We start from the raw sequence: 14,382 nt of genomic DNA, 5'->3' as shown, positions 1-14,382 counted from the left end.
CCTGCCACTATTGACAAGCACAATCTAAGGCAAGCAACTCTTCCTGTCAGAGATACCAAAATGTGAAATCAAGACTGAAAGGCCTTAACTTGATCATAATTCTGCAGATTCAGCATATGCAATAAAGCTATTTCATGGACAGTCTTCAAAACACATAGTCCCTGTTTAAAAACAGAAATAAATTATTCAGAGACATACAAACCAACATATGCAATCTCTATGACAGGTATTTGTGGTAATGTGGTTTTGTTTTTTGGTTTTGTGGGGTTTTGGGGTTTTTTTTTTTTGTTTTGTGGTTTGTTTTTTTTTTTAATTAATACAGTTTTGTGGCATTTAATTTATCTTTTTTTTCAAGAAGTCAGAGTAAGAGAACATTAACTTTTAGTTCCTACACACTAGTTTAGAAGATAGTGATTGAGTAGTGGGACAAGAGTTATCTTCTTATCTATCATTGTCAGATAAGGTTATGATAGAAAACCAGCAGCCAAAACATTTTCACTGACCTGGAAGACGACACCAACTTTTACCCTTGAAAAGGTGATTCAAGAGTTGAAGCAACAGTGGACTTGTAACAAAAATTTAGATATTTTCTGTAACTGATCAAAAAAAAGGTAACTTAAGCAGTACTGCTGCTATTAGCACATTTAAGGAAACACAGACTTTGAGGGGAAAAGCGCCACACACAGACAGTAAGCTGACCTCAACACACAGTGGCAAAACACTTCGTGATTTTTACTGACTGACACTGTACAGTCTTTTGTGTGAGACAATACCTTCCTCAAAATCTGGGTCAGCACACATTTAGGTGTTCAAAAACCACTTTTTTTCCCCCTCCATTTATTAACAATGCTTTGTACCATAGCAGAAAGAAGTTATATTTCCTCCCTATTAAAAATAAGATTAAGCAAAATTCAAATGCATTTAAAGGAGAAAAACACCACATCCTTTTATCCAATCTGTTCTGAAAGTTCTGTTAAATTCTTGGTCAATTACAAATTGCAAATTAAAACACAGTCAAAGTAAAAGTGATTATACCTTCTCATAAATTTCCAAGTGGCAGAATTTGTTCTTACCTTTAACTGCAACCTAGTCAAGGTTCTAGTTCAGTGCTGAAAGAATTAGTTTACATTCCTGCTGCCAAGAAGCACATAACAGAATGACTTGCAAAACCTTGAGATAACAGTACAGGACACAACATCTGCTTTATTTTGGTATTTCCTAGAAAGAAACAAAGAAAGTAGTTAGCTACTCCAGATGGCTTACAACAGATTTGTACATGAATTTTTTCATAAATACAACTTTTTCCTAAATAGAAGCGCTTGAACTAAAGCTATACCTGGATGTCAGAAGACCTTTCAGTACACTTTCTAAACACCATATTAAAGATTCATGCTAACAAAGAATCAGATTAATTTTTTTCCTATTTCCTTCACCAGCACAGACTAGCACTTAAAAAGTCATTTAGCCTATTACCTGGCATCCAAGTCCCTAAATTCAGTAACAGAAGTAATAGCTTTTGCATGCCTGTTAGCTTAACAGTGCTATTTGCTTAATTTTATTCACCTGCTCCAATGACAGAGTATACTCTAAACCCACCAAGTGCAGCATGTCTAATTTGTAAGCTCTTTATTCTGCTTGCTTAGATGTAAAAATGCACGAGAGTTTAAAACAAAAGCAATAATCTTCAGTTGCAAAAGTATTTAATCTCCTCTGAAATAAGAATCATTATGTTTCTTTAAAAGTAGTTTCTATAAAAGTAAACAAATTCAGCTTAAACTGTAAAAGTAGCAGATAACTAACAATTCAGATGTGTGTATCTACAAAAGCATCTGGGCATCTACTCATTGGTTTGAGCAGGATGCAAATGCCCAAATTCCTTAATGGATCAGGGACTACATATTTAATCTTATAAACCACTGCATCTTATAAAAGTTACCATGACAGTACACTGGTAGAAGGAACTATGTAACACTGATGATTTTAAACTGATTATAGCACTCTGATGAGCTGAATGAGTCATAAAGGGGCCATACTGCAGACCTTGACTTTAAGCCCACTGATCCAAGAATGGAGCTATGACATTTCATTATGGCTTGCCTCTTCCAAACACTAAATAGTGCTTTTCCACTACCAAAACGTGTCATAAGCAAGATATTGCTCAAAAGAAGGAATACTTTGCTACTGTTTGAAGAATTGTAGGGGTTCAGTAAGTTTTATGCCTGTAACATTACACTGGTGCAAGCCCTGTATTCTCCCCAAGTTTCTTTCTTCTTAAGCACCACAACAGGATGCATGGTTCAAGGAATCAAACTAAGCCAGAAAAAGTCAATTATTTTCTGTGACTTGAACTCTCCAAACCAGCTTAGGAAATGCACAACCAGACAAGTGCCAATGCCAGAAATGCAGAACCAGCAGCTGCTGCCGATTCAGATTTGCTCAGAGTATTGTGAAAGTACACCTTAAGCGGCATCCACTAAATCATTAATGAACTCTGAAAAAGTATTTTGAAAGAACTAGACTGCAAGTATCCTAAATCATTGTATTGGACTATATGGCAAAAGCCCTCCCAAAAAGTTTAAAAGTTTCAGTAAAAAAAAAAAAAAAAAAAGGTGTTTCCACATCCAAGAACTTCAAGGAAAAAAAACAAACCCACAAGCAGCGCAGATTCACAAAGTTGCACAAATCAGCCTAACTCCTTAAATACACCAATGACTAGGGTATGAACACGGAATGAGTGACCAGGACACAACTTCCTTCAAGCACTGTCTTCCACCTTCAGAAGATCCCCTTAACTAGGAGGGTACAGGGTGCTTACACGATGAAGTGCTCAAGAGCCTCAGTTCTTCTGATGCTACTCCAGTAGCCTTTAGAAGTGGCTGACTCACAATAGCAGAGCAGAAGACAAGCATTATGCTTCCCAGAAGCAAGAAGCTTGACCCTTCCCAAACTCTTCTACTCTACAGAGGATGTAAGAGCATTCATTAGACAAGGCTGACTTTTAGCCCAGAGACAGGTTGCTTAGAGTAGGGCAGATTCAAAGATACTAGGAGCATCTTATCCTAGAATATGCTCCTATTTACACAAATTCTATCTACACTAGTTCTCAGAAGTGAGAAATACAGTGTCCCAAAACACCAAAACATCTTAAGATATATACTCCACCACTAAACATTGCACAAAGAGGGGACACGACTCCTACTTACTTCTGCACAGTAGTGACTCTTCTGCAAATAAGCTGCGTAATTTTTTTTCCATATGAAAACACAATTAGGTTAATGACAGAGCTTTGGGATAACAAGCCATTCTATCCAGCCTCCAATAATTTGTGTGCAGAAAATGCTCACATACATAAATGAAATGGTCTTATCCACATTGCTAATCATAAATTACATCACAAGAATAAAGCTGAATGCTCCTATTAAAGGCTTAACAAAATTGCAAGATGTATTAAGCATTTTATTTGGGCTCCTCAGATCTCTGGAGTATGTGAACACTTAATATTTGAGTAGGACTACGTTAGTTCAGTAAACTTTTATAATTTTTGCTACTAAGACACCAGTACCCTACAGTAGAACAGTTTTTAACTGAGCACAACTTAAATATTCCTTGGCTAATAAAGAATTTGAATTTCACCATGTTTACAGTATTTTCTTCAGAAGATAAATACTATGCAGCCAAAGCCATCATAAGTAAATCACTGCTAAACAACTAAACCCAATATTCAAAAGTAAGCACATGTAAAAAAGTTATGCAGGCTAGAGAAATCTGAAGAACCCTACCATATTATTTTACAGAAGGGTAGGCATCAAATGCTGTTCTTCCTCATAATTAAATACATACTTAACCCTGGTAGCAAAATACTAATGATCCTCAAGCTGAATCCTCATGTTTAAAACAAACAAAACCCACTACAACACCCTGTCCTTTGCAAGTTTCCAGACTCTGGTCAGAGAAGCACCAGAAAGACTCTGGGTTTTATTCTGCTCCACAACCAGCTATGACTCTGACCTTTCACAGATAACCAAATCATTGCTGCTTTAAAACAAGTAAACAAACCAACCAACCCACTCCCTGAACATCAACAGAAAAAGCTATAATCTAATGTGTCATAACTGACCTTGTGACATCACAATACCACCACTGCCTATATCATCCCCCAGAATTGTAAACTGGTTCACGCAGAAGATAGTAAAAGATTTTGCAGAAGTAAAAGATGCTAGGAGGGAGAAGGAAAAGAGCAATAGCATAAGCTTACCACAGGTTAGCTAGTATACTGCAACCTCCCTCCCAACTGCATGTTCCCACCATACAGTAAATGTAAGATAACATCCCTCTCAAAGTAGGCATTCATTAGGTCACCTGATTTTTCCAGGAACATAAAAGCACATACCAAGGGAACGCACTAGTTGTGCTGCAAGTTCATGCAGTAGTTCTTTCTCAGCCTACATATACAACAAAGCCCAAACTACAGCAGGAGTTAATTTCTGTGTAATTACTTGAGACAATGCACAACCTTCACCCTAAAGAGAAAGTTGCTCATCCTTTGTGATAAAAGGATAATGAATTCTCTCTCCATTTGCTAAGTAGTTCTTGGTTCTTTACAAAAACATTGCCAATCAACCAAGACTGGACAAAGCCTTGATTTGTGTTTTTGTGGGTGTGGGGGTTCTATTGGGGTTTTTTTCTCCCCTCTTCAAACACGGAAGCTGCACTAAAATGTTCATTATTACAACAGTCAAAGGAAGGATAACGAACAAAAGTTCAAAACTAAAAAGTCTGTGATGTAATTTAAGTGCTTTATGCTTTTTGAAACAGTTGATCTAATATTATGGTTTTGTAAAAAGTGCAAAGGTATCTTTCCACTACATTTTATAACACCCAGGGCTTCTTAAAAAGCTAAATGCCTTGAAATAAATTTACTTGTGATTCTGGTGAAAATTTGGTTCAGCAGTTCAAAGTTTGCAGTTCAAACTTTTATTGCCAGTTAGCCATTTGAACTATTCAAGACTGAATTTCCAACAGGAACACACTATTAGACTAGTATTTTATATTCATCTAAAAGCTTGATAATACTATGGTCTTAGCATTCTAATTAGGTCTATACTTTTAAATATCACCTCACAAATGGTGGACTTAAGCTACAGCATTGGAAAGCTGCCTTTTGATACAACTTACAAAAGGTATTCTGAACTTTTTTCCTGCAAACCTATCTTTAATACATATTTGCAAGGTACCTCTTAAATTCCTAAATTCTCTGCAATTCTTTTTTAGGTAAGACTTAGATCAGTAAATTCACATTATGGCTATGCAGATGTCTTGGCAGCAGTGGTAGCTTAAGCATTATTTGCTCTCAGCAGCTCGTTCCTGTTTCCACACTACATGGCTGAGCAACAGACATAGTTACGCTGGTACAAGCGAATGCCTGAAGCAGAGACTGCTCACCTAGCTGATGAGTAACTCAAACTCTCCTGAATTATACAAGCAGAAGATTAAAGAATACCAAAAGCCAGCCTTACTAGAATTCAGAATGCATGTATGCAATCTACATTTGCCTACTGGGAGATCACTGGCAAGCACTTACTCCTCTGTTTTTCTGTAACAGATCAGAGTTACGCTTAGTATAACTCAAGCACAGAAATATGGAATCATCTCTCAATCAGTTATGCTGGACAGCTTTTCAAACATCCAGTTTCAGGAATGCTGAAGAGAAAGGCCATCTAACATTCTTCAGTAAAAATATCAAAGTACAAAACTCTTCATTTTCAGTTATCTGATCTTTAGCTGAACTAAGGAGAAGAGAGCTTCTTCAAGAGTTAAAATGTATTGCATTTATCTGTTAGTGTTCTTTCACAAAAAACTCAATTAAAACTACAAAAAAGGAGATTGTAAGCAGAGGACTTCTACTTTGAACAAACATGTTTATTGGGGCTGCTAGGACTTTCTAGAGAAGAACTTCCAAAAGTCTCTTAACTAGCTTTTATCATATCTTACATAATAGCTATAGTGTACGTAAAGTTCTAGATATGCATTATTTCTTCCACAGCAACCCAGGAGTTGCAGATTGAGGATGATGTGTTCATATTCTGCATGAGTTTGCATTTCTTTTTCTTAATGCAAAGGGCAGAGTCTGCAACATTCATCTTCCTGAGGGGGATTCAAAATTCCAGCTCAGACACACTAGGGTGATACGCATGGGCAACATAAAATCACATTTACTATTACTGAAGTGCCTATCTTCTGAGTATATTCCTATGGTGTTTCCCCATGAGGTAAATTTATTATCATCTTACTAGCTAGAATACTTAGGTAGCAATAGCTAATGAGTCAGTTTGAAACCATCTGTCCATTTATTGCCTTTCTGAACATCTGGCCTTCAAATCAATGCTTAAAAAAAAAATACAGTCAATCCAGGTGGATTACTTATAAATATCCATCCGCTTAAAAAAAAAAAAAAAAAAGCAGAAATCACAGCCTGAGCACTGGTGTTAAACATTCTGAGAAAGAATCCACCATACCTGTCATATGATAACATTACAGAGCACATTATTCAGAAGTCCTCTGCGCCAAAACAGCATGTCCCTAAACCACACCTCACTTGACACAGAAGTGAACTGTCTCATCCACTCTATCTACTACAGCAGTATTAAAGAGCATCCAGCGTTTGTCATTCCTTTCCCCAGGAGAAGAGCAAGGTGTTAGCAAACTATGGTATTCAAATTCAGAAGTAATCTTGCAATAAAAACTTTCTCTGTTGATTATGCAGTAGAAAGAACTTAGCCCTTTCTAGCTAAGCCTTTCAAGAAAACATCTTAAGTGTAAGACCAAAAAGAACTCTTACAGAACCAGTTGTCAGGAAAATCAGAGAAAGCAACAGATTTCAGAAGGGTTAATTCTGTAGCAAGTATGCATATTTGGATAATAAACTCCACTGTTACAGACTTCAAAACACTGTAGGATAAAGAGGTAAGAAACCTGACAGAATTGCTAAGACAGCAAATGTGACTGAGCCAGATGCTATAGCTACACAATATAGTCAGGAAGTTTTACAGTTTTCAAAGGATTAATACCATTGTCAGTCTCTCACAGGAAATGCTCACAAAGGGGAAGAACAGATTCTCTGCAGAAGGCTATCTTGACTAATTCTTCTCTGAACAGTGTTCAGTGATTTTTAAACCAGCTAAGAGCCAGAGCTCCCAAAAGTTGATTTTTATCTGCGTGGAAAATCTCACCCTAGCATCTAGTAGCTAGCAACACGTTTAGAACAAGTCAGCTTTTGAATCAGCCTTGCTACTACCACTGAAGCCAATAAGGAGGTTTTTTTAAACCTCAACGCCAGATCTTACATTTCTGCTGCTCCTGACAGAAAAAAAGCTTAAAGCTGCTTTCTACAACACGTCTTTCTGTACAGATCCTGTATTTACAGCAAATATCCCACAAAGGATTCTGAAAGGTACAACAGCATCCCATTTTGTCTATCAGGGGAATTAAGCCATTACCATATACGCATGCCAACTAACCACATTTTTCCCTATCTTACATGTATAATACACACAACCCTAAGTGAGACCACAAGTATAACCAAAACTTAGGAGTTTAAACTCCACAAAGTGGAGTGAAAAATGAGCAAAAAGATCAAAATTACAGTATTTCAGTTAGCACCAGGTACAAAAAATAGAGCAAGAATTCCCTAATGTGGATATGTTGGACAATGACAGAAATCAAGTTGTATCAAATCTATAAGGGATAGCAAGAGTGGTTTTTTATTTCTTTATATATGATACTGATGATTAGGGGAAGGACTTCCCCTCTAAGAAGGTTCTTATTCTTCCCTTATCTTCTAAGGGTAAGTCTTCAGATAAAAATGAACTAAAACTGAGCCATCACAGCAGATGAAAAAAAACCTTGGGACACTGCTGATGTTCCTGTGCAGGCAGTTACAGGAAGCATAAATTCTCCACCACACTACTTAACCACTTAGACCTACTTTGGCTTTTTTTAGCCATGTTACCACTTGCTAGGTTAATTTAACTCCTTTTGTGTATAAAATGCAAAAAAAGGTCCTTCAGCACCATAATAAAATCACCAGCACATTCAAATCAGTAAGATAAGAACACCAGTACTATAAGCTGCCAAATATTAACACTTACTATGCTATATGCATTTTAATGTTTACTGCAAAGCGCACAAGTTGGAAAGACATAATTCAAGCAACCGTTATGTCAACTAACAGCCTACACGCAATCATCCAAAAGAACTAATTTAAATAATACAGGAATTGAAGGCTCCAAATAGGAATTGTTAAAATATATAGTTATTTTTATACCTCAATTACAGTTTTATAACATCTTCCCCCCCCCTTAGTCTCTTCCAAGTTAAGAAATTTTTTCTACCTACTAGCAAAGTTATTTCAGTAACAGTACTGTATTATGAAGAGAATCAGCACTTAGAAATGTAAAGACATCTTAAAATTTTTAAGAAGGTCTATTTGCTTAGAAAGTCGCTCCCTTATTGCTGACACAGATTTATCACCTTCCTAAATCAACCCAGTTGAACTGATTTGGCTCATTTCAAATACCGCATATCTCAAAGGATTTTTAAGGCAGTTATAAATAAATGCTTAAGAGGAGCAGCTGATTATACATGATATATAATGATATACTCCCATACTGTAACAGGATCAATATACCTGTAATCACATGATACATACTATTCAATCCACAGTATAGTATAGAAAGTTAGGTTTCACATCACAGATGGCTTGTCAGACTACTTCAGAGAACACAGTACTCCCCCCTGAACTTTTACAGCATGCTCTACTTTTCCATCAGGATAGAGAAACTTTTTAAGAAAAAGTCTGAAGTCTAATTATCTCTAGGAACTGCAGAGTGAAGCAAATTTCCATTACCTTTTTTTCTGGCAGCAGTCTCCAGTATCGTTGCCTGGACACATGGAATCTTTTTCAGGTGTCTGCATTGGGGCTATCTGAACTGCTTCACTTGTCATCTAAACAGAGGAGTACTTGGCAAGAAGCAGCCATTTGGCAACTTGCAAGCTTAAATACTCAAAGTTTTGTCCAATTAGTACTGCAACTTCAGTTTCACAATAAATCACTTTTACTCACTTTTAATCAATACAGTTTAAACTCTCTTGATTTGCAATACATATATTTCAATGCTGAAGTCTCAGATATATCTATTGAGTAAAAACTGTTTTAATTTTGTCACTATGCAAGTATCACAATACATGTCGAACTATACCTGCAAAAATTCAAAGGGCAATTTTATCAATAAGAATGTTAAAACTAACATGCAAGAAGACCATGCCAGTTTTCAAGAAATCAATATTAGAAAGGGTCCTTAAGGGCATAACAGGCAGTCAATGCAGTAATGATAGGCCTACATACACTTGACAGCAAAAAGGATTCCGGGAAGCAAGCACGTTAATAATTCAACATTCATTTTATGCTACTCATCAGGTCAGACATCAGCTGCAGGCAAATTTGGATAGCACAGATTAAGACACCATCTCCAGCTCCACCAAAGGTTACTGCTCCTATATGCTGTTGGCTGCAAGACATGCCATTGCTGGACTGAATGGTGATAAGAACATCTTAGCACAAAGATGCATAAAAACCCACATTAATTGTAGCAAGGGGGCAGACACTCTACTCTGTCATCCCATTTATCAAGACAACACATCAAGATACTTTAAAACGATTTCTATCTTCCAAAGCTCACATCTGTGTCTTACCACTTTACTACATATAAAGCTTAACCTGCATGTATTCTATACTAGGTTTAACAAACTGTCTTGATTAAACTAGGTATCCATAAAAAAAATTAAAAAAAAATACATCAAGGCACACAAAGGAATACTCTTAAGTATTCAGGCTTTTACAGAACGACAACTGCAAGAATCTGATTAATTTAGCATTTTAAAAAGAAAAGTAGACATTCAGCTTGGGGATTACACAGATAATTCAGTAAAACCTACTATATAAAAAATAGAACCACACAGTCACAGCAAATTAGAAATAGGTACATGAATGGAAGACTGCTGATCTGAGCCTTCAAATAAGTGCTGACTTCAGCACAATGAATGCCAATTTCAGTAGGTTTCCACCCCCCTAAAATTGAAGGGCTAGCATTAGGCAACCAGCTGCTTACATTAAGTGCTACTTGTGCTTTCCAGTCCCCAAAACTTCTCCTACATCCTTCTGAGTGACTCCATGTGAATGTTTCCACCATCTGTTCTATGGCTGGATACCATGGCCTTGTATTCCCCTTCTGACACAAACTACCATCTCTGCAAGGGATAGCTATGTGCCTCTCCATTCCTCTCAACCACTTTTTCAGTTCCTCCCTTTGAGTGCCATGAACATGATGCTAGCCCAGTCAACAGAACACTCCACCAACATTCTCCCCAAGACTGATCCCACCAGAGGGAATTCTACTTTGTCTGCTACAGGTTTTATCCCCCTAGTCCTTGTTACATCCTCCACTCTTCCCTGGGAGTGGTGTGGGAATCACACAACAAACATTATTAAACATTTTGTTAAACTGTGCATGGAAGCTGAAGGCAATGGTATTACTCTGCTGAATGATGTTAATGGCTCATAACACTTGACCGGTGCTCTTAATTTGCAGACAGATCACAACAGTATATGTGCTTGAAGCTATGGCTTTTTGAAAGAAACATCTACTATTCCTTCCAAAATGCAGCAAACCTGCCCTCTGACTCCCAATTATTTCCTGATATTTTGAAATTGACTGGAAATGTCACTCAACAGCTATAATATTGCATTCACAGAGAAATTACAAGTTCAGCACAGGACCTTAAAGTAAATCAAAAAGAGTTACTAAGACACTGCCAATTTAATAAGACATTCCATTTTATATCATGCAACTTAGTGTATCAGTTTTAGAAGTAGGAACACCTATGCTACCCAGAAGACAGCTTGCATAGTAAACATTAGTTACAAGTAGCAGCCTACTTAACTATTTCAGTTAAGGAACACAGCCACTGCTAGCTTATATGCCTCTGAACATTAGTGTATTTCCACAGAATTATGTAGAAGTATTTAATACTTAATAAATATTCATAATATTCTGCAGGAATAGCATAATATGCAAGAAGCCAAGAACTCAGAAATAGTACCATTTTGCAAGCCTCAGTATTCATGCTTTTTGTCATCTGATCATTGTCAATTTTGAAAGTCTTACCTTGAACGTAGTACAAAAATCAAATTTCTTCCAGATCTTTGTCCTTCTGATAAAGATTCACTTTAGAGACTCTTCCTTGCATATTAGGGGTGAATAAAGCAGAAGAGCCTGTGAGTCTGAAAGTAGTAAGATGGAAGAATTGACCGATTTCTCTCCTAGTTCAACGCAATATTCAATAAAATCTATAGCTCAAGAACTGCTTAATAGCAACTTCTAGACTGGAACTAATAAAACATAGGAACCACTGGAAGCGGCCAAGTTAATCAAGAATTTGCTACTCATCTAAGGTAATGCAACAAAAGATCATGTGAATGCCTTTCACTCATTAGAGATGAAAATATGAAGTGATCTAAGCTACACCATTCAATGGCCACTACTTGCGAAAAAACTCCCACTGTCAATGTGTACCACCTTCGCAAAAATTGTGTAAGCAAGTCTATTTCCAAACCAGGAATACATACAACCACATGACACAGAGAGAGCCTGCATAAACACCCATGCATACATGTAAGTGTAGAGAGGATGGAAAATCTGGCATACTAATGCAATCATTTACAAGAATATATCCAGATCCTGGACTCGAAAGAAAAGAAAGACTCAAAGTTGAGATTCAAACTTATTCTAAAGCACAGAAACCATGACAAAGAAACTTGTTACTAGCCACTACAGATTTCTTTAAAAGCAAAAGCAGAAACACACCTGACCATTCACCAAAATTATCTTGGTTATGATAAAGAAACAAAGTTGTTTTTCCTCACAAACACATGAGAAAGGCTATCACAGTTAAACCTACCATGCCTAGATATACCAGTATATAATTTCTGTAGCACAAATCTGACTAAAGCCTTCTCCGCTTTAGAGACGTTTACATGTAACATCTAGGATGACAGTTTCTTTTCATAGGCCTGGGCAAAGAGGGAAGTGAACCAATCTCAGAGAAACTGAGATTTACTTTCCTTTTCCAATATCTTTCTTCCCCTCAGTAACTTCAAACAACAAATGCTCTACAAATTGCTTTGTTTTACAAGGTTCAGAATAATGGGTGAAGGCAAGTGAGAGACAAAACATACTAATCACTGTAAAGTTCTAAAGCTTCTTTTTCAACACTGAGAAATATTATTTCTCCTTCCTTTCTTAGATTAAATGAGCTTATTCAATGAAGGTACTTTGCTTATTCCATGCTTACTCAATAGGTAGATTTCAAGTAACTAATGCTTAATATAAAAAATAGTCAACAAGTAACTGTTTATGTTCAAACGATTTTATTTAGGAGTACTAGAAATAAATGCCACTCACAAGGAATGAAATTCCCAAATAAATCAAAATGTATTGATTAGTTTGGCTACTTAGGTCCCTGCCATGGGTGTTCCTTCATAGAATAATTCGGAGTGGAGGGGACCTAGGGGGTCATCCAGTTCAATTTCCTTCTCCAAGTGCGGTCAATGTTGAACTCAGTCCCAGTTGCTTAGGGTTTTATCCACTCAGGTCTTGAAAACCTCCACAGATGCTTACAGGTTACCTCCTATAATCTCTTAACAACCATCCTTACAGTAAAAATTTTTCAACATATATCCACCCATTTCAATTTATGACCACTGTTTCTTGTTTTCCCACTGTGCACCTCAGTAACGAGATTGGCTCCATGTTCTTGGTATCCATCCTTGCATATACCAGATGGTTGCTATTGGGACCCTCCTAAGCATCTCTTCTCCAGGCTAAACAAGGCCATGAACAGCTCTCAGCATCCCCTCACAGGTCAGGCAGCTGGAGTATGTGACCATTGTGGTGGACTTGTCCTAAATTTATCAGCATTGTTCTTGTTGGGGGTATGGAGAAGGGGAGCAAAACTGGACACAGTATTACAGATGCAGTCTGGGAACATCTGCAACAAATGGCAACTGAAGGGGAATAAAGCTGTTTTCGTCACTACCAGGGTGAACTACTGACTTGTATTTAGCCTACTCTTCACCAGTACCAGGTCCAGTAGAGCTACAACCCAACCAGTCTGTAGTACTGCAGAAGGGTTACCAATCCTAGAAGCAGGCCTTGGCATGTGCCCTTGCTGAACCTCCTAAAATTCCAACAGGCCCACTCTAGACTTTGAGTATTTTGGGATGGCTGCCCCGCCTTTGAGCCACCCAGTTCTATGTCTACCACAAACCTGATGAAGGTGCATTCCACCTCCTCCTCTGGATCATTGACAAAGACATTTAAAAAAAAAAAAAAAAAAGCAGGTCACAGCAGACCCTTGAAGAGCTCCAGCTGTAACTGCTGTCCAAGCAGAGTATAATCCATCAGCCACCCTTTGAGATGAGTCTTCAACCAGTTTTCACTTGTTTAGTCATCCTCCCATTCAGTCTGTAGACAGGAGTATGCTGTTGGACACTAAAAAGCCTTGCTGAGGTCAAAGTAAAAAAAAAACAAAACACTGCTCTCCTGTCAACTGAAGACCTAGTCATTTGACAGAAGGCAGTCAGGTTGGTCAAGCATGACTGACCCTTGGTAAAGCCATGCTCACTATTTCCAGTCACCTTCTTTTTCAAGGGCCCAGAAATGTTTTGCTACAGGTTGATATACACTACTTATTGATAGTGCTATCCAAGTAAAGCAGCATTTAATACTTTTATCAAGTGAAATAGAAAGTTTTCTTTATTATATAACATAGCAAGGGTGCCTGAAACAGTGAACAGGAAGCATCTCTAGGCTTCAACAATTTGCAGAATTCAAATCTTCCAAAGCCTAAGTATAAGAACTCTGTGCATAAAAATAAGCAGGCCTCAACAAGTGAACACAGCCATCAAGCAATTGAGTTTCTGGCTAATTTTCAAGGTATCTGGCAACAAGACAGTAACAGCAGAGGTTATAAAAGGAAAAACTTGGTGTTCATAACTCTACCTAAAATTTATTGTAGAAACTGGTGGCTGAGAAAGGGAAGACAAAGGAGTGGAAAAGAATAGCAAATGGCCAAGAAAACTTAAACATGTTTCATTATGCACATTAGAAAGAATTTCTGAAATTCAGATTGCTTACATCTTTTCAGATGGTTTGAATTTCTCCCGGACTGTACTGAAAGAAAATCCACTTTACCAAGACCTCTGAACTTGAACAAATTCACGACCTCCTAGACACAAAAACCAGTCAGTGACTGACAAACAACTGC

The 14,382-nt window shown here is 37.4% G+C and overlaps 1 protein-coding gene across 13 annotated transcripts in view; it reads right to left on the bottom strand.

Moving 5' to 3' along the window:
• Positions 1-14,382, bottom strand: part of PPM1B (protein phosphatase, Mg2+/Mn2+ dependent 1B) — a 62,298-nt gene that overhangs the window by 34,634 nt on the left and 13,282 nt on the right. For 5 of the 13 annotated variants that reach the window (XM_030034507.1, XM_041128218.1, XM_041128219.1 and 2 more), the window contains 4 exons: positions 11,223-11,338; positions 8,906-9,003; positions 1,074-1,218; positions 504-596 (listed from right to left, as the gene is read on the bottom strand). The exons of 1 other annotated variant lie outside the window; for it this stretch is intronic. The gene's annotated coding sequence lies outside the window, so the exon portion shown is untranslated. Of the gene's footprint in view, positions 1-503; positions 597-1,073; positions 1,219-8,905; positions 9,004-11,222; positions 11,339-14,382 lie in introns of those variants that run through there. 7 more of the 13 variants (XM_041128212.1, XM_041128215.1, XM_041128221.1 and 4 more) reach the window with 5 other exon arrangements.

The sequence above is a fragment of the Aquila chrysaetos genome, chromosome 13 (assembly GCF_900496995.4).
Source record: "Aquila chrysaetos chrysaetos chromosome 13, bAquChr1.4, whole genome shotgun sequence".
Taxonomy (NCBI): domain Eukaryota; kingdom Metazoa; phylum Chordata; class Aves; order Accipitriformes; family Accipitridae; genus Aquila; species Aquila chrysaetos.
The sequence above is the reverse complement of the archived record's forward strand: the minus strand, read 5'-3'. Positions and strand labels throughout refer to the sequence as shown.